Source organism: Mytilus galloprovincialis, chromosome 2 (assembly GCF_965363235.1).
Source record: "Mytilus galloprovincialis chromosome 2, xbMytGall1.hap1.1, whole genome shotgun sequence".
Lineage (NCBI taxonomy): Eukaryota > Metazoa > Mollusca > Bivalvia > Mytilida > Mytilidae > Mytilus > Mytilus galloprovincialis.
Window position 1 is genome coordinate 66,282,835 of NC_134839.1, and position 20,333 is coordinate 66,303,167.

The 20,333-nt window shown below is 31.1% G+C and overlaps 1 protein-coding gene across 4 annotated transcripts in view; it reads left to right on the forward strand.

Moving 5' to 3' along the window:
* The first annotated feature begins 6,006 nt into the window (after positions 1–6,006).
* Positions 6,007–20,333, forward strand: part of LOC143064162 (transcriptional activator GLI3-like) — a 121,922-nt gene continuing 107,595 nt past the window's right edge. For 2 of the 4 annotated variants that reach the window (XM_076236783.1, XM_076236788.1), the window contains exons 1-2: positions 6,007–6,137; positions 12,292–12,447. The gene's annotated coding sequence lies outside the window, so the exon portion shown is untranslated. The remainder of the gene's footprint in view (positions 6,138–12,291; positions 12,448–20,333) is intronic. The other 2 variants (XM_076236784.1, XM_076236786.1) reach the window with 2 other exon arrangements.

The window sequence follows — 20,333 nt, forward strand, 5'->3', positions numbered from 1 at the left end:
ACAGGTCTTTCCACGCTATGTCCGGTAGGTTGAAATCCCCTCCGACCCATACTGTCTGGTTTTCAAAACTAGCTGCTTTCTCTAGGTTCTTCTTTATTTCATTCATAGACTGTTTATGTATGTTGTATGTGGATGGTATATTGGACCTACAAAGAGTTTATTACCTGAGGGCAATGTCATTTTTGCCCATCTTGTCTCAGCATTACTCCTAATGCCGCTACAATGCAACTCTCGCACCTGCAAAGTGGAAAAGGATTAATGGGGGGGGCAAGGGGTTTAACTGTTATGCTGTTATGGGGCAATTTAATTCTTTGTTATCTGTTATTTTGAAAATATATTTGCTGTTAGCTGTTATTGCCTTATTCTTTGTTAGCTGTTATTGGGCTTTTAGTTTTTTTGTTATCTGTTATTGTGATATTTTATTTGCTGTTAACTGTTATTGAAAATTGGAATGTTAGCATTTTTTTGACAGTCAATTTTCGGTATAAATTGAAGATCATTGGCCATTGGGGTCTACCACTACTAATATGTTTGTCCCGTATTCAGAGAAGGATTCCATTAACATATACCCATCACAGAAGTGAGGTCCAGGACAATTCAAGTATATCTTATGATTATCCTTTGTAATAAATTCCATTTTTTTATGAATGTGTATTTAGAATTATCTTAATTTTTTGTATGAGAATAATGTTCCTTGTTTTCCGTACGAACATAATAAATTAAAACAATTCTTAATATGACAAAAAGGAAAACATATGGCCAGGAATATCTGACAAGGATCTCAATTAAGGACTAGGTCCTAACAACCACTTAACCTTTTATATAATATGGTACATAGACTCAGCTCTGTAATTCTTTTCAAAGCAGAACCGAATGCATTGTACAATGAAAGTTCCGACCATGTACTTGGGTCCGAAGCTGCACATAACTCATTACAAACAAAGATTTATTTCGTTTCAAGCCATTGTTTCCCTACTAAACTATGTATTCTACTTACTAGTACACTTGGTACAATCAAAAACCTCAGCTGATAAAAAATTGTTCAAATAAGGCCTTTGAAAATAGTGGAATAAATTGCTTTTAGAGTGTCAAAATTCGTTCGAAGTACTTGATAAATTGCTTATAATTGGTTCTTTTGATTTTTCTACCCTATATACCACTTTGCCTCATAGTTTTATTAAGAAAAATTCACACACCTCATTAAATGGTCATTTAGAAAAAGTCAGAATATTCAAACTCTTTTAGGTCACTTTTTTTATTAGCAACAAAGAGAGCTTCAGTCAATATATATAAACAATACACCAACGTTTCATGAGAACTGCTGAAAACATTTTTGTGTTAATGTCTGAAAACTGGAAAATCACCCCTTTTTAATTAATAAAACCCGTTAACTCGGAAACGTAAAATCTAAAATTTATAAAAATTGAAAGTTACCTCATGTTTATAGATATAAACAATTCACCAAAATTCCTTGCTTTGTGAAAGCATTTTTGAAATATTATCAGAAAACTGAAAAAAAACACCAATTTTATTGAATAAAAACCTATTACCCAGAAACTTAAAATCTAAAATTTATAAAAAAAAAAAAAGAAAAAAAAAAAGGGAGAGCTCACGTCAATAGATATAAACAATTTCCCAAAGTTTAATGCAAATGGTTAAAGAGTTTTTGAGTTAATGTCCGACATGTTGACAACAGACGGACAACAGTATACCATAATACGTTCCGTAAACGAGCGTATAAAAATATTATAATATATTGAGTAGTAATTTAAACACATTCTAGATACATAAATTAATACTAAAAACATAGTCATAAAAAATGGAATGCATTACAAAGGATTATATCCGTAATAAGAAATACTGATTTGTCAAAGACCGAATTATTTTAATATTTCATTTACTGTTATCTGTTTTTGTCCATTTTAATTCCTTGTTATCTGTTATGAGCCAAATCAATTTGCTGTTTTGCTGTTATTGGGACCCCCCTTGCCCCCCCTCATTAATATAAGTTGTAATAATTTGTTTTCAAATCCACTATAAATTAATATATTTAAACTAAACATAGCCCAGGAAAAGTTGACCTTAGATGGATTTTGGTTATTTATAAGGTCCTTTCCGGTTATATAGCTTAACTGTTTCGCTTCTTATACATCCTTGGCTTTTAAATATTCTGCTTTTGGCGTTCATGATGGAGGTTAATCCAGAAAAGCGGACGCATGCAAATTTAGACGTGTTGTTTTTATATTTTCATATAGATTATGATTATAAACCATCTGCGCAATACATTATTTGATGCTAAAAATTCGCAGAAAAGAAGTTTAGATACTTTTACTTACCTTGGTCGCTTTTTCACCGCTTCAAAATCGTTACCTCGTGACTGACTTTCGTTATTTCATTGCTGCAAATATCCGGCGTGACGTAGCAGCACTTAGATACAGCATCCGGGCATCACTGTAGGTGACGCTTTTCCATCGATACGCTGATCATCCTATATCCGAGGGGTATTTGAAATAATAGAGCCTGTTAATTGGTAATAAACATTTGTTATCAGGTGACAAGGTGTGAAAAAGATAAAAAAAAAATCTTTTATCTTTTTCAATTGTCAATCTGAATTAACTATTTTAATTTTGATTAATAATTTTTACTTACGTTTATGAATGAAGCACTGATGAAATCGATGCATATGTATATTTTTATATTTATCGAAAATTGAATTAATCTGATTCAAATTTTATCAAAACCTGTTACTCTAACCATATGATGTCCCAGATTAAAATAAACTTTATATTTTATATAGTATTATATGTCATTTTATAAATATTTCGAAACTTTGGTAATTACATATCTTTCAAATTCCGGGTAGTCTGTGTACAAGGCAAGCCGTTTATACAATTACTTGTATATTTATTGTACATTTAGAGTGAGCCTTTAAAAACAGTTACTTGTAATGAATTTTCAAAAAAGTGTCATATTTTGACCGATTAATTAATTTGATACAGAAATTGTAGAAAAATTGATGCAACGCCACCATTACTGACCGGCTATAAACAGTTACGTTGGAAAACAAGAATTTTCACGTACCAGCACACACTGACTGAAATAGAACTCTCCAGTGGCGGATCCAGAGGGGGGGGTTCCAGGGGTCCGCACCCCCCCTTTATTTTGGCCGATCAATGCATTTGAATCGGGACATATGTTTGCACCCCCCCCCCCTGCACCCCCCTTTGCCCTGGGCTAGCACCCCCCCTTTCGAAAATTCCTGCATCCGCCACTGCTCTCTGCATGTTAAACACGCTAAAAATAAGATACTTGTCTTACGTGATGTATCTAGCTTCTCTCAAGATCAAAATGCATCAGTACTACTTATGTGCCACAATTATGAGTTCAGAGGCACAAACAATTGCAAAGTCAACATGTACAATAAATTCTCAAACTGCAGGAGTTGGTTACATTGAAAGTGATATGCGGTACTATTGAATAGGGATGATCTCACCATGTTCAATTTCCGACACTTTATCACCAAATTTTGAAGCTATTGAAAAAAGTAAAATCACATTTAAATACTGAACTCCGAGGAAAATTAAAAAAAGAAAGTCCCTAATCAAATGGCAAAATCATAAGCCCAAACACATCAAACGAATGGATAACAACTGTCATATTCCTGACTTGGTACAGGCATTTTCTTATGTAGAAAGGGCTTTAACTTATTACATGTAAAACTTGAACATTACTGATTGCCAATTAGACAACTGTCTACTAGAGACCAAATTACATATAAGTTAACAACTATAGGCCATCGTACGGCCTATAACAATGAGAAAAATCCATAACGCATAGTAAGCTATAAAAGGCCCCAAAATGAAAAATGTAAAAAATAAAATCAAACGAGAAAACTAACGACCTGATATAAGAACAAAACAAGAAACGAAAAACAAATATGATATACAGCAACAACCATCGGCTGAATACAGGCTCCTAATTTGGACTCTATACACACACAGAATGTGGCGGGGATAAACTTGTTTGCTGGCGTCATTAATTCTATTAACCTCCAGAACATGACTGTCATGAAGGGTTGAAGTAAGAATTCTACATTGTTATGGATAATTCTTGAAAGGTACATATTGTCAATGTCACGAATAGCTGATTATGAAAATGCAAGAGGTGTGATTGTTTTACACGTCGCTTATAAGGTAACTTGAAACTAAACACTTTTGTTTGTAAGCCAAGCTTAAAATAAACTTTACAGTTATCTTCAAATTACGCATAGAAAAAATAAAAATTTACTGACAACCAAAAAACCAAGAACAGTATAGTAAGCTCATATTTCGTTCAGATGCCCATTGCAATGAAGAAATGGATGCTGTTACAGGCATAGGTGACACAGGAAAAGTTGCTTTATATTTATTTTCTTTGTTCCTTCACTATACATCACGATTCAACACCAATTTCACACTTTGTACTGCTAGATCTGGTGATGCGAAGTTGATTTTTTTACTTCACAATCATCTTGCATTTCCCCATTTTTAACTCTTTGAGATGCTATATTAAAGCAATGAAGAAAACGGTGCCGGGTAGGTTGCTTCTGCTCGCGACATGCATATACATTATGTAGATATACAAGTAAAATAAATAATAAGATGTATATGATATATATGCCATGTAGAATGATTTTATAATAAAAAAAATCACCAACCCATGAGAAAAATTATCTTCTTTCTCCGTCTGAGTGTTATGTGTATTCCTTTCGACAGTAACCAAATTATATTCAAAAATAAGTTTTTCTGTGGGTTAATGTTTTAACGTGCGTTTTTGTTTTAATGTCTTCAAATGTTTATCATCTCAATCAATGAATATTCATACACCTTTAATAAGTAATGTCTTCGTTCGCGTTTCTGAATTAACATCATAACATCAACATTTTGTTGTTAAAGTTTAGAAGAAATTCTAGTATTCTTAATTACCACTGTCATCCTTAACTTCACACGTACCTAATAACCCGGCTGGATACCAAAAATCAACCATGGCCAGATGACCAGGTTAATATTTACCTTTCTCAACGTTTCTTTGATGTCGACATTTTTATTACCTAACTTAATTTGCACATGACCTTGATTAAGGAAAATTAAACAAGGCAAAGATTGCAAAGATGTGATATTGTATTCTCACTCAGTAAGTCGTCTCGGTTCTACTACAGTAGAAAGAAAGAAAAAGGAATGAAATAATAAGAATGGTTTTAATTAATTTTTCTGCAGATTATGAATTAATTATATATACAAGAGAGTGAAAGAATTGAATTTTAAAGCGGAAATTTGTAGGCTAGCTGCATTTTTAGTGTTAAAGATTAATAATTATTTCAGCTTTTCAAGTTACGATTTTAACAAACCTACATCACAACAAGTACACGAAAAAAAATACACATTAATTCACGATGAAATTTTATTAACACGATAACCATACTAACAATGTTTCACCGCCTTATCAACGGAAATCGGCGTTACTAAGAAAGGGAGAAAACTGATTTTAAAAATGCCCGTATGTTCGGATAACAGAATATTTTTATTTTTACAAAGTCCTGTATATTAATTTGAAAACATATATGTTATAAAACAATAATATATATCTCAGCTATTGCTACTGTTACCTTATTCCACTGTATGAATATTAATAATTTGATATTTTTATGTTGACAGAGCACATTTTCGTACTATTCGTAGCATATTTGATATTTTATTTCTCAGGCAAAGGATTTATGTCTAATTTCAAGTAAAATAAGATTTCATCATTTATTACATAATTATTTACATTTTCATTACTTACTTACTTAATTAGTTTAAGAAGAATTCGTTTTGTCAGGAACATAATATATATTAGATATACTGTTCCCAGGTTTTGTTAAAAAAAAACGTTTAAAAGTAGGAGTGCTTCGGCTCCGGAACATACTCGTTCTTTTTTCGTTCAGATTTGAAAATTAGTTTCTGTTTAGTCTGGATCCTGGTCCAACTACGCATATCTCATCATCTCACCTAAGGCTAGGTTCTCTCTTGGCATACATGCATTAAGTCCCTTGAAATCTGGCGGGGTATGAATCTTAGGACTAAAGGTTTAAACTTACTTTAGTCGATTGGATTCAGTAGGTTAAGTATTTGTGTAGGTTTTGATCCATATAGTTCCACCTCCACACTACAAGGAGCACTATATTTGTGTTCTATGACTATGTGGAAAATTGTCCTGCACCAGAGACATATAATATATACACATATAATATATACACATGTGTATATATGTCTCTGCCTGCACTATGTAAATTCACTAAAAATGGTATAGGTATTTTTTGGTGTGATTCAACCTCCCATCTGGAGGTGTGCAGAGTAAATCTGGGTCCATTAGTCCAAATATAGACCTTTTAGCTATTGAAATCTGCTCCACTTCACCAGAGGCAGATAAACTGCGCCTCTTAACACGAGATGTCTTACAACAATCACTTTTCCATTGTGCCAATTTGTGGCTTGAGATATTTTCTATACACCTTATCGCTATTTGTCCGCCATTACTGGATATTATACAGGTTCCTGTAAAAATTTGACGTCACAAAACAAAATATCTGACGCCACAATGGAAAAGTGATTGTTGTATGCGTCAAAAGTTCAAGCGGCCGGGTCAGCCAGGATAAGCGATAAGGTGTATTGACTTGTGATGTTAAAATTTTACTGGAACTTTTGTGTCTAGTTATGGCAGACATATAGCGAAAGGGTATTCATGGTTTTCTTAGCAATGGTTGCCTAAATTCTAATTCTTATTTTATATTTATAACTATAAAATATTTATTGAATAGAATATATATATGTGAAAGTCAGTGTTGGAGCCAGGGTTAAAATGGTGTGGATCATGATGCGAAATTTTTTATTAGACTATTTTATCAATGTTTTAATACATTTTCTTGTTAATTCTTAATCAAATGTAAGATATATACATTTGAAAAATGAATTCTTTGAATGTATGTTAACAGTTTGACCAATCTAGACGAGAGGGAGATTTAATAGACTTTTAGAAGAGAATTATTGATAAAAGCCTTTTCCATTAATATTTGTGTAATGTGTGCCTACATGTTTACTTGTCTCATAGTTGCAAGAATAGTACTTTTTCAAATGTATATACACTTGTGTTATCACTCTCAAACAAGTAAACTAATTTATAAATGAAAATGTGTTTATAAATACAGTTAACTCTCGTTGTCTCGAACTCGGTTGACTCGAAATTTCGGATGAGTCGAAGTTTTCACGTGGTCCCGAACTTTATTCCATACAAAAGTATGTAATTCGACTCCTGATGAGTCGAAATTGGATGAGTCGAAATTTCGGTTGAGTCGAACTAAATTTACGGTCCCAAGGTTAACAAAAGCATTCAAAATTCTTTTTTATCTCGAACTATACACATATGTCAAAACATGACCTCCGGGATTTAAATGGATTGAATAGTTAATCTGACAATACACGTGTAATTAAATTTCCGGTCACTGACCACTGTATTGATTTATGACATGCTATTTCCATGAGTGTTTACCTAAGTTTATTTTTTATAGAATTTTGATAAATAATTAGTGATACATTGTTAATATTCATGAAAAAGTTTTTGAAATGTTTACAAAACAATTAATTTGTGATTTACACTAATGAGCTTGGGTGTGAAGTGAGGATTATGGCTTCCGTTGATGATCACCTAAAAACTACTCAAACGGCGTCTTTAATCTTGTTATATTTTCTTTTGAAAAGAAAGAGTGAGATAAAACAAAATGATTAGAAATCAAAATTTTCTTAAATCTCTTGTATCCAAGAATGAACAATTTTGTCAGCTATAACCGACCTGAATAACGAAACTATCGATTGGAAATTACTCTCTTGGAAAAGCCATCGGATTTTATTTTAATTGAAACAATTGAATAAGTAAAAATAATGTCATTATAATAATAAAAGACTGTGACATACAAATACATCGATCTGATACTAGAATATCGATCCCCTTGCCATATTCACCCGGATTTATTTTAGCTTTACCAAGCTAAGCAAGAGTTGTGTCCCTTAGATTGTTGAACTTCCGGTGTTCGTTTGAGTCGAACTACGTGTGTCTCGAAATATTTCTCTGGTCCGGCTGACTTCGACATAACGAGAGTCGACTGTATCTTAAATGTATTGCAATTGAGTTTGATCAATGAATGCTCTTTAAAATTCAGGCCAGTATTTTATATTACCCAGTATTGCCCAGTATTACCCATTAAAACCCAGTAAAACCCGGGTTTTCCCAGTATTTCCCACTGGGCTGGGCAATACTCATATAAAACCCGGGTTTTTGCCAACCCTGGGCCAAATTAAACCAAACTTGGCCACAATCATTATTGGGGTATCTAGTTTAAAAATGTGTCTGGTGACCTTGCCAATCAACCAAGATGGCTGCCATGGCTACAAATAGAACATTATCGTAGGGGTAAAATGCTGTTTTTTGCTTATAACTCAAAATCACAGCATTTAGAGCAAATCTGACAGGGTAAAATTGTTTATCAGGTCAAGATCTATCTGCCCTGAAATTTTCAGATGAATCGGACAACCTGTTGTTGGGTTGCTGCCCCTGAATTGGTAATTTTTAGGAAATTTTGCTGTTTTTGGTTATTATCTTGAATATTATTATAGAGAAAAACTGTAAACTGCAATAATGTTAAGCAAAGTAAGATTTACAAATAAGTCAACATGACCAAAATGGTCAGTTGACCCCTTTAGGAGTTACTGCCCTTTATAGTCAATTTTTAACCATTTTTTGTAAATCATAGTTATCTTTTACAAAAATCTTTTCCTCTGAAACTACTTGGCCAAATTAATCCAAACTTGGCCACAATCATCTTTGGGGTATATAGTTTAAAAAATATGTCTGGTGACCCGGCCATTCAACCAAGATGGCTGCCACGGCTAAAAATAGAACATAGGGGTGAATTGCATTTTTTTTGCTTATAACTCAAAAACCAAAGCATTTAGAGCATATCTGACGGAGTTAAAATTGTTTATCAGGTCAAGATCTATCTGCCCTGAAATTTTCAGCTGGATTGGACAACCGGTTGTTGGATTGCTGCCCCTGAATTGGTAATTTTAAGGGAAATTTTGCCGTTTTTTTGTTATTATCTTGAATATTTTTATAGATAGAGATAAACTGTAAACAGCAATAATGTACAGCAAAGTACCTTCACCAAAACACAATTTTGTCATGAATCAACCTGCTTCCTTTGTTTAATATTCACATAGACCAAGGTCAGCAACACAGGCTCTTTAGAGCCTCTAGTTTAATTTTAGTAGTATTTTGTATGCATTCATTCATTCATTCATATGAAATTAAATTTGTTATTGTTATTAACAGGTGTTAATTAGATCAAAGTCTTATGCTTTAAGTGTAATTTTGCATACACAATCATTACAACAGTCATCAGAATAAATGATATTATAGAGGTCATTTCTGGAATCATGATATGTCTTTCACTGGAAAAGATCACCAATTTCGCACGCCTTTATGTCGTCATTTACCAGATAGAAGGCGTGCCTGTATCCCTGCTCTATTGAAAGTTTCCAGCACTTTCATAAACAACATTATGTGGGGTAGTATAAAAATAATTAATGTTCCGTAAGTACATAATCGTGATTGTCGTATGACTGAGGGAGGGTGACCATCCTTTTAGATTTTAATTTCCCAAATATTTAGTGCAGTAGTGAGTATAAGATAAAACTTTTTCACCTGTTTGCTCAACATGTGTAGGAATTTTCTATGCATACATTTTTGTCACGTGGCGATGGAAGTCACATGACAGATTCGTCTGAAAACTGTATCCATGAACTGGCCTATCTCTGTATGTATCAGTCTGTGCTGATTTAGGTTTGACTTTATAAGATACCCATTGACTTAGTGCTTGTTGTAGATTGATTTTATCTTATTTCAAAGAAACAACTTTTTATTCAAATAAATTGAAGTCTTTTCTTTCACCTCTGGTACTTATTACTTGAGCATACAACAAAAAATTATGAATTCAAAGGACCAATTCCCAAATGAAACTTTTTCCATATATACAGTAAATATTTCGTTGATGTATAGTATGAAGTTTTGTCTGTTTAAAGGAAGGTTATCCAAGGTTGAATATTGAGTCAATATTTCATAGATGGATTGTCATAAAAAGACAGGAAGGCTATTGACATTTAATATTTTGGATGATGATATGATTAAAGTTTTTTATTTGATTCATATGAATAACACGCAAACCTGCTTAGATATGCAGGAATTTATGGTTATTATATACCCAATACTTTTCATGAAAAATATTTAAAAAAATCTCAAACCCCTTTACATTTCATGGCAGAAGAATCCTCAGGGAAAGACATAATTAGATTAAGAAATGTGTTCAGGGAAAACATTTCACAACTAAATTAGGTGCACTTCTTTATTTGCTCCAGCCATTTGAAAGTACCTGATTCTGATGATTTTCACATTTTTCAACAGTTTTTACCCTATTTTGGGCTATTATCATGAAAAAAAAATCATAGTTTCACAATTAAACTTATTTTCATACTTTCAATAGAGTTGAACTTTTAAGTGAACCAATCTCAATAGATTTTAACAAAAAAAAAATATTGGTAGGTGTTAACCCTTACCATGCTGAGTTGTTATAAATTCAGAAATTGTCTAAATTTCAAGTATTTGCAAAAATATGCAAATGATATGCAAATGAGCTGTACCCTGATGCTAATGCATACTGATTGCAATAAATAAAAGATAGGGAATCACAGGGTGGGTTGGTTGGGGTGATGAGGCAGGGAAGGGTGGGCAAGAATTAGCCCCAAAGTTGGTCCTCCGGTGCAAAAAGTATTAATTTTGACGTTTTTCATTCTTTTTCTTGACCTGTAAGTCCAAGAGATGCTGATAGATGCATCCATCTGTAGTTTTCATGTAGAGTGGACACCAGTGAACACTTTTATCACAACAGTTGTGAGGTCCGAGTGAAACTGATCTGGGTTCATCAGTGTAAAGAAGGTCATTTACCGTACACCAAAATTCACAAAATGTTTGATTTTTTGCGATTTTGAACTTTAACTGGACTTTAAGTAGTCGTTTCCTTGTCATATTTTGATAATTAACATGATCAATCGTTATGTGCCTTTAGGTTAACAGTATTTGTCAAGGTTTCAGTCCTCATAACTCCGTGTTTCAGACCTTGAAGGTAAGCCCACCCCTCCAAAAAACCCAATTTTGTCCGATTTCAAATTTTGAATTTCGTATTTGAGCTCAAAATGAATATTAAAAATTAGAAACATGACAATCAATAGTGTCAGATTGAGAAAACGTGCATACACTACGAATTAAATGGCATTACTATGACCTCTAAATGTATGGAGTGCCATTGATGCCAAAATAACGGTGGTCTGGGTATGGCCATAATATTACGGCCCCCGCACGACAAGGGTGAATATAAGAAAGTTTTATAAAATTTTGTTGCTTTTTCTTGTCGATTTACCATGCTGTCAAATTTGTAAATTTGAAATTTTTCTCTTTTTTTAGGACAAAAAGCATATAATTTCAACTTCTTTTTGTTATAAATGATTGAAAAACTCATATGAAAGATATTTAAAAAGAAAATTAATATGGGATGTACAAGTTTCTGTTAAAACAATTTCTTGTACCCCTAACCAATTTTCTCAACATTTTGGCTAATGCGACTGACTTCATTCAATGGTAATAACATTTAAAAATTTAATTACTCAAGTACAACTTACGTTAAGTTTGAATACAATACTTTTTAAATTCATTGATATTTTCCACTATTGTCACAAGTTTTGGAAATAATCCCAAAATGAGATTTTAACAAGACTGAAACAGCAGAAGAAGATACATTCTTAAATTAAAATTAAAAAAAAACCTGTTCTGAGAATGGTTCATCAAAATATAAGCCAATAACTGAATTTTACTATATCTTGATTGGCCAACATTATTTGAATGGCTATACTAATTTGAAATAGAAAATATGTGTTCTACTGAAAATAAGTAAAATTATTTGTCTTCATATTTTTTATGTATGTAGAAAATTTAAAATCATTTGAGGCACTTTCTTTCATTAATTTATTCTTGATTTTAATTTATTGGTAATTTATATGTTTAATTTATCAATATCAAAAGTGATTTCAAACCTCATAACTTTTTATAAACACTGAACTATAGATACACTTACTGAAGTGCAAGATGTTTAATATTAATTATATTCTTTTACAGAATTACTGTTGTATGGCATATGAACCAAAGATAATATATTTTCTTGGCCTAGATAAAATCAGCTGGTCTGTTACTGTAACTTGAGAGAGGTTAAAGTTATTCACTAAAATGTGTACTCATCCATGTGTTTTATGTATTGGATGTGTGTAGATAAAAGTAAGTTCTATTTTTATTTATAAATATCATGTTTTCAGAAACAATGTAGCTTGGTTCTTCTGTTGATTTTATGAGGGCAATGCAAACTTTAAGGTCATGTTACAGTTCTTGATTGAAATAAATTGAAATGTAACTTGTTTACATAAATATATGTTATTAAAATCTTTAAATTTATATTTTTCCTGGACTACTGCATTTTTGCTATACTCAAATTGTCATAAATGACCAAAAAAAATCCTGACACTTGTTGCAAGGAACAGTGACTACTGTGAACCTGTAAATATTATTGTTTTATTATTTATGCATGTTGTGTGATTCTGGCCTTTAGATTACACATTAATCCTCTGTACAGTTTATATGTATGAAAAAATTAGAATGAAGAACCCTACTTCTCAATTCACAATAAGGTTTTCTATTCGTTTAGAATTATAAGGAAATAAGTTGTGTCAGTCATTTTATCCAATTTTACTTTATACCCATGTTTTGATTTTAGAAAATATTATCAGATGATGTTAACAACATATCATATGTTTCATGTTGATTGAAAAGGATTGTTATCAAGGAGAACTATAGTAAACTTGATGACAAAGGAATACCAGAGGCATTAAGCTTTTATATTGATCACAAGCTTTTCTCATACTGTAGATTCATTAAAATTCGTTGGATACCAATTTTCGTGGATTCTTGGGTACGGGGGAACCAGGAATTTAAATATTCAATGATGACAAATTTTCTAAACGCGTGAATACAGAATTTGCTGAAACCACGAACTGAAATATCCATGAACATGCAAGTTTTCCTCAATCCATGAAAATTGATACCCACGAAAATAAATGAAAGTTATAACTGATCAATTTTTATACGACTGCAACATTTTTTACAGTCGTATGTATTGCTAGTATCAGCGTCGTCCAGACTGTTGGTTTCCAGATAATAACTTTAGTATAAGTAAATAGAAATCAATAGAATTTTAACACAATGTTAATAACCATAAAAGGAAGCTTGGGATTGATTTTGGGGTTTTTGGCCTTTAAGGTTTAGGAATTAAGGGCCCAAATGGGCCCAAAACAAGCATTTATCTTGTGTCAGTACAAAAAGTTGTGTATAAGTATTTCAATTTTGTTCTGAAATTGTACCACAATGTTTAATACCATAAGTAGAAGGTTGGGATATATTTTGTGGGTTATGGGGCCAACAGTCTAGGAATTAAGGGCCAAAAAGGGGCCAAAAACAAGCATTTTTGTAGTTTCAAGACAATAAATTGGAGTTATCTTTCTTTGTCCAGAATGGTTGTTGAATCACCTAAAACCAATGCTTTATGAAATCTTCTTTGAAAATTGAAGTTATCTTTCTTTGTCCAGAATAGTAGTTGAATCAACTTAAATCAATGCTATATATATATACAATATACAATGCAATTTTCACTTGACTACCAACTGATGAATTAAAGCAGTCTTTACCAGTCAGTGATTACAAGCACTTTGATTACCATTCTATGGTTATGCTCCTTAACAAATGGAAAAATTGAAGAATTTTTTAGTTTCTGTTCTCTTAACTTAAGTTTGTCTCGAGTAAATTTAATGAAATGTTTATATAATGCTTATTACCTCTAAAGTCAGTTTAAGTTCAATTTTTGGCAGCATCACTTTTAAACTTCTTGAGTTATGTCCCTTTATATATGCCAGCGGGGGCATCATCTGTGTCCCTTTGGACACATTCCCCATTTATATTTTTAGAAGTTATTATTAATTAACATTAATTTTAACCATGACTGTATGACATTTTATATTTGAACGTTTTATGATGTATTTAAATGAGTAGTTATTGTTGCAAACTCCATTAGAAATTTGAATTGAGATCATTTTTGGAATAAGGGAAAGGGAAAGGGGGAGGTGAAAAAAATTGGGGGGGGGGGGGTCAATTTTTCTTATTTCAGATTTCAGAAAATAAAAAGAAAATTTCTTCAAATATTTTTTGTTTGAGAGGATTAATATATATTCAACATAGTGAATTGCTCAAAAGCAAAAAAAAATATTTTTAAGTTCATTAGACCACATTCAATCTGTGTCAGAAACCTATGCTGTGTCAACTATTTAATCACAATCCAAATTCAGAGCTGTATCCAGCTTGAATGTTGTGTCCATACTAGCCCCAACTGATCAGGGTTCGACCTCTGCGGACTTATAAAGCTGCGCCCTGTGGAGCATCTGGTTATTATGCTTTATCCTAACTTTGAAAAGTAGTATCTACATGAATATATATGATTTTTTACATTCATATTTTTTGGCATCCATCGTACATCATTGTCTGTTGTTAACCTTAACAAAAGTCTTCTCCTCTGAAACTGCTGAGAATTTTTTTACTAAACTTGTACCAAACTTGTTCACAATCATCATTAGGATATCTAGTTCTCAAAATGTGTCCTATGACCCTGCCTTCCACCAACATGGCTGTCATGGCTGGTGGTATCACCTTAACAATTCTTGCCAGATTTTTATGAAACTCATATTGTAGCTCTATGTCAGCTATAGATGTCTCAGACAGTCATCAATTTTTGAAATAGTTTTGCCCCTTTGAAATATAATGTAAATATCTATAGAAAATTTCATTGTGTAAGCACTCTCATATGTACAAAACTTGTCAGATTTTTATGAAACTTATATCATAGGTATATATCAGTATGTAATGTCAAAGGACAAATTGAAAAATCAGTGTTGATTAATCATATAATGCCCAGAGTGCTAACAATATAAATTATATGGAAAATAATATTGTTAGCACTCTCCTTTTAACAATTTTTGCCAGATTATTATTAAATTTATATCAAAGGTTTATGGAAGCCATAACTTTGACAATTTTTCGAAATCAATGCTGATCAAATATTTTTAAAAGAGTTATGTCTCTTTAAAATATTACTTATATTGGAAATCAAATTGTTTTTGCTTTCGAGCCTTCATTTCTATAATATAAATTTGTAAGAGATAAAAAAAAAGTTTTGGATCTATTGTTTTGGATCTTAAGGGAAACTAGGCAATGCAGGGAACATCGAAAGAACCCTATTCTTTTATTTAATTATTTCTTGAAGAAAATATGCTGATATCTGATATACATGTAATAAAAAAAGTTTATCAGCATTTAATGATATTTTTTGGTCCTGTTGAGTTGATTTTGACCTTTAATGGCTGGTGTGGTCAAATTAAAAAAACAACAACTTAAGAATAACTGTTTTCCACTCAGTTCTCAAGTGTCTAAGGATTTTTGTTCCTAATTTGTAGAAAAATGCTAAGTTTTATATCACCTCAACATCATTCATACATAGCTGCCACAATAACTTAGAATAAGATAGAAAGACTGTGGATACTTTGTATTACTTAAACTTTAAAAGACTTTTTTTAGGGGGCACCAATTAATAAACATCATTCATAAATAATCATGATTACCCATTTCAGGTGTCTATTGTTTTTACAAAATTAATTTGGGAAGCATTGTAGGATTGGAGTTATTTCCCCTTAACCATTAGCAAGGATTTTGATTCATCAGTCTGACTAAATTTTGATAAACATTTACAATAATTTCTATATACCTATCAATCTTCTTTAGATGTACATGTCAAGAAAATATACAAAGAAATCAAAAATAGCAGAAATTAACATGTGAAATAGATGATTTGTTTATCGTTGATGTCTACAGTTTTTATATTCAAATGTACAATGATAACATCATTAGTCACTTCTGAAGTAATCTGAAACTTGAAGCAGGAAATAGTTGATCTGGAATGTTTCATTGATGACCAAAGGCTATCATTGATGGTGCTTTGGTATCTGATATTTACAAAGATCTTTAAAGATGTTTAGAGTTTATTGAAAATATGATAGCTGGAAAATATAAAGTACAATTGAAAAATGCATTTTAAAAAAAATAAATTTTGAGCTTTTTTGTATATAAAAAAAGAGTAAAATTTGCAATAAGATTTGCAATATGAGTACAAAATAATCCATACATGTTTTTTTTAAATGGTTAATTTTTTGTTTCTTAATGAATTACTGATTTTCAGTTGATCTTTTAAAGGGACAAAAGAAGAGCATCATAATTTACATACCCTTATAGTTATATTAAATAGAAGATTCTCTAATTTCGATTTGACACTACTTGGCATTCCAAAAGTTACATTTTAATTCTATATTATAAAATGCAAAATCATATTCTCTCTGTGGCATCATTTAAAAAATGCATAGAAAAACAAGCTTATTTCATGGTTGTAGCATAAAAAAGGTAATTATAAGAAATGAAGGCTTCTTTTTGTATTTTGTAAGGGGGCTTAACAGTTGGTGTACATTTTTAGTAAAGCCCTTCTTGCATCATGCAAAATGTGTTTCTGTCAACACTTTTGTCTCATTACAAAAAAAATCCCTCATTTACTTTAATTTCTTGTATGATTTGTTACAATTATATACTACTAGTTACTATATAGTTACAACTAAGTCAAAATGTATTCCATCTTTTTAAATATTGATAGAGTGGAACAGTATATACATACAATCCCTTTTCAATCAGTGATCGTCCTACAGATTGCTTATACACATACATAAGAAGATCTTAATAACCTGAATATTTGTTGCAATGAAAAAGGAAGCTACTAAACCAAGATTTCCCAGTGGTGAAGTTGAAATCATCCCTTTATAAATTTTATGGATGCCATCACGAGGTAGTTCACCTTTAAAGGCTTGGATATGTAACTGTACAATGTCTCATTTCAAAGCTGAGACATTTACACATATTTGGTTCAATTTTTTGTTTGGAGAAAGAGATAGAAAAAAATTGCAAATTAGTCTGCCCTGAAAATTTCTTTGTGAAAAAGCCTCTTAGAGTGTACAATTCTAATTTTTACACCATAAACTCCTCTAGAAATTCAGTAATTTGCAAATGTTTAATAAATTTTGAATTTTACATCTTTATAGTCTGGTCATCTTTACTTTAAACCACAGAAGAAGAGATAAGTCAATTGCTTAAAATAGTAACATATCCAATATCATTGAATTTAACCGATCTGTCCTATCTGAAGTTTTTTTTATTGATGAAACTTGCTTTTCTTAGATTGCAGGTCACACACATGTGTCTACTATAGTTTAGAAAAGTAATATTTGTTTCTTTAATCTTAACCTTTAAGTATATTTCACACAAGCTTAACTCTTAACTTTTTCATGTTTTAAAAGAAACTGATTAGTACTACATTTGTAACACCATGTGCACCAACCACAATGTTAAAAATGCTATTACCTGGTGCAGATATCTGTTTCTGATAAAAGGCAATAGGTGCATACTAATCACCCTGTCTTTCTGTAATTTGTACAAAGATAGCAGATAGGAAACTCCATTAACTGAACCTAAATAAGTTATCTCTTATAATGTTATTGGCTAATCATTTCACAAATATTTTTGTATTACTCAATTAATTTTTACATCTAACGAAGTTACATGAATGAAACACCCAGATTTTTATCTCTTAGTAATTTGTATTTGGAATAAGAATAAAGGTTGATTCTATAAAAATTTTAAAATGGGCAAAGATTACTGAAGTCATTAAAATCAAACAAAATATTATTCAACTAACATTTCTTTACAACTCTGTCTTAAAGGAATATTTTGTTTCGATATTTTGCAAGAGTTAGGAAAAAATCATATTGGATTTTTTAGATTTTGAAACAGATTCAGTTCTGTATGCATAGATATTTTAGACTTTCCAAAAATGATACACAAATAATTTGTGTCCTTCATGCACATGTTTGTTGAAAAAAAAGAGTAAAATCACAAAATACTGAACTAGGAAACTCAAAACGGAAAGTCCCTAATTAAATGGCAAAATCAAAAGCTCAAACACATCAAACGAATGGATAACAAATGTCATATTCCTGAAAACTCAAAGTAAATGACCATGACATGTATTTCTAAACTATTGGAGTTACATCCCTTTAACTGTGAAATAGATGTATAACATTTCTGTCATGTAACTTGAGTAACAAGTTTTTTGGCGGAAATTTAAATTACCAGATGTTACCTAGATATGAAGGTAAGGCAGGCAGTATAATAAATTACCAAGAAAATTACCTCTTCAAAGGAGAGGGTTAATTGAAATGCTCATGCTCTCCATGGTACACCAAATACATTATAATGTTTTAAAGAGAAAACTTTTTGTAGTAAATAGATTAATCTTTTTCTGACAGGACATTAGTTGGCCAAACTTTTATTTTGTAAATATGTTTGATAGAAATATAAATGAATGTGTCCTATGTAATTTTATTTTATTCTACAAAATAGTCTAAAGGTAATTTCATGAAGGAAATTAATTAGCAACAGCATAATATTTCCAAATTTTATTTTTAAACTCAAAGCATTTTTTTTGAGGTAGTTTGGTTAAGACTGTATTTTGAAAAAAAACCTATAGTCACTAATAGAAGTATTTAACACTTTCTCATGCATTTGCAACTAGCATATAGACTGATTAATGGTAACATTATAAAGTAATAAATTAGTAAGAACAACCAACCAAAGTTCTTAAGAAATAAGAAATAAGCCAAAAAATTTCCACAAAAAAATGAGAAAAAAGTTAAAGCACATTACTAATGTCTACTTATTTTTTGGCATTTAATTAATCAAATTAAAATGTCAAATAAAGGAAGCAGTTTGTGTGCTTATATTTAGAAAACTAAAACTGTTTTTGGTACATTGTACTATTATATACTGATTGCTTTCTGGGGGAAAAAATGCTTCTTTTTTTTTGACAGATTGTAAATGGCTATAATTTGCTGTTCTTTTTCATAAAGCGACCTCTAGAAAATTTTCATTTGAAATTATTGTGAAATTATTTGTCATGTTCTTAGTCTTAATGTTATTCTTAATTATGAGTATGATGTTTTATTGCTGTTCTGCTTTTGTAGTTTCACACCATTTGAATGGATTCGGAAATTACTTCACAAAAACATTTTTATTAGATAATTAATTCAAACAATTGTAGGGTAGTGAAATATGTACATTTAGTAATATGCTTACAAATAGTTTTCTATAATATATCAAAATTGGCATCCTTGAAGATAATAATCAATTGATCATACACATTTGCCTTTCAACATTTTGCACTAAAGTTACATAAAATGTTACCCCTCATGATCCCCTTTTTGAGATATTTCTTGATAATCAGTTGCAGATGTGAAAGCCATAAAAAAGATCAGGTACTTAAAAAAAGCAAACCTATGTCATTAGTTTAAAAAAAAAGGTTGCCAGTAACTTGATAAATAACCATTGTACAATCGGTTGGCATGTAATGATTATTTTCTCTTTCACTCTTAAAATATTTAAATTGTTACTGAAGTTTTTATTTTGAGAATACTTACATTTTTCATATGTTTGTAGTGATTTAAATTTCAGATTATTAAAAATGTGTTGGTTCTGAGGAATGGGGAAGAAATTCTTCAAGGTCTTGAAAATTTGAGGTTAAAAACCAATGTCAAGTGAAATGATTGACTTGAACTGTTTGTCATGTTAAAGTTCATAATGAAGGATGAATCTTTTTGGAAAAAAAAAAAGTTTATTTGATCAACCAGTGTATTGACATTACAGTTCCAAATTTCTGAAGAAAAATAATAAGAAAATACTGATCAGGACAGATAAGTTGGTTAAATTGAAAAAAAGGTTGAATAGTCCAATAGACTAACAATAATATAAAAAGACATCAATGGTATGAAAGACAGACAATAGTCCAAAAGAAAAAAGAGCAGACAATAGTTTTCTGAAGACTGACAATTGAAAAAAAGTCAGGCAATAGTCTAAAGACCAACAATAGTTTGAAAGACTGACAATAGTCCAAACCTGTGTCAATACACAATAATATA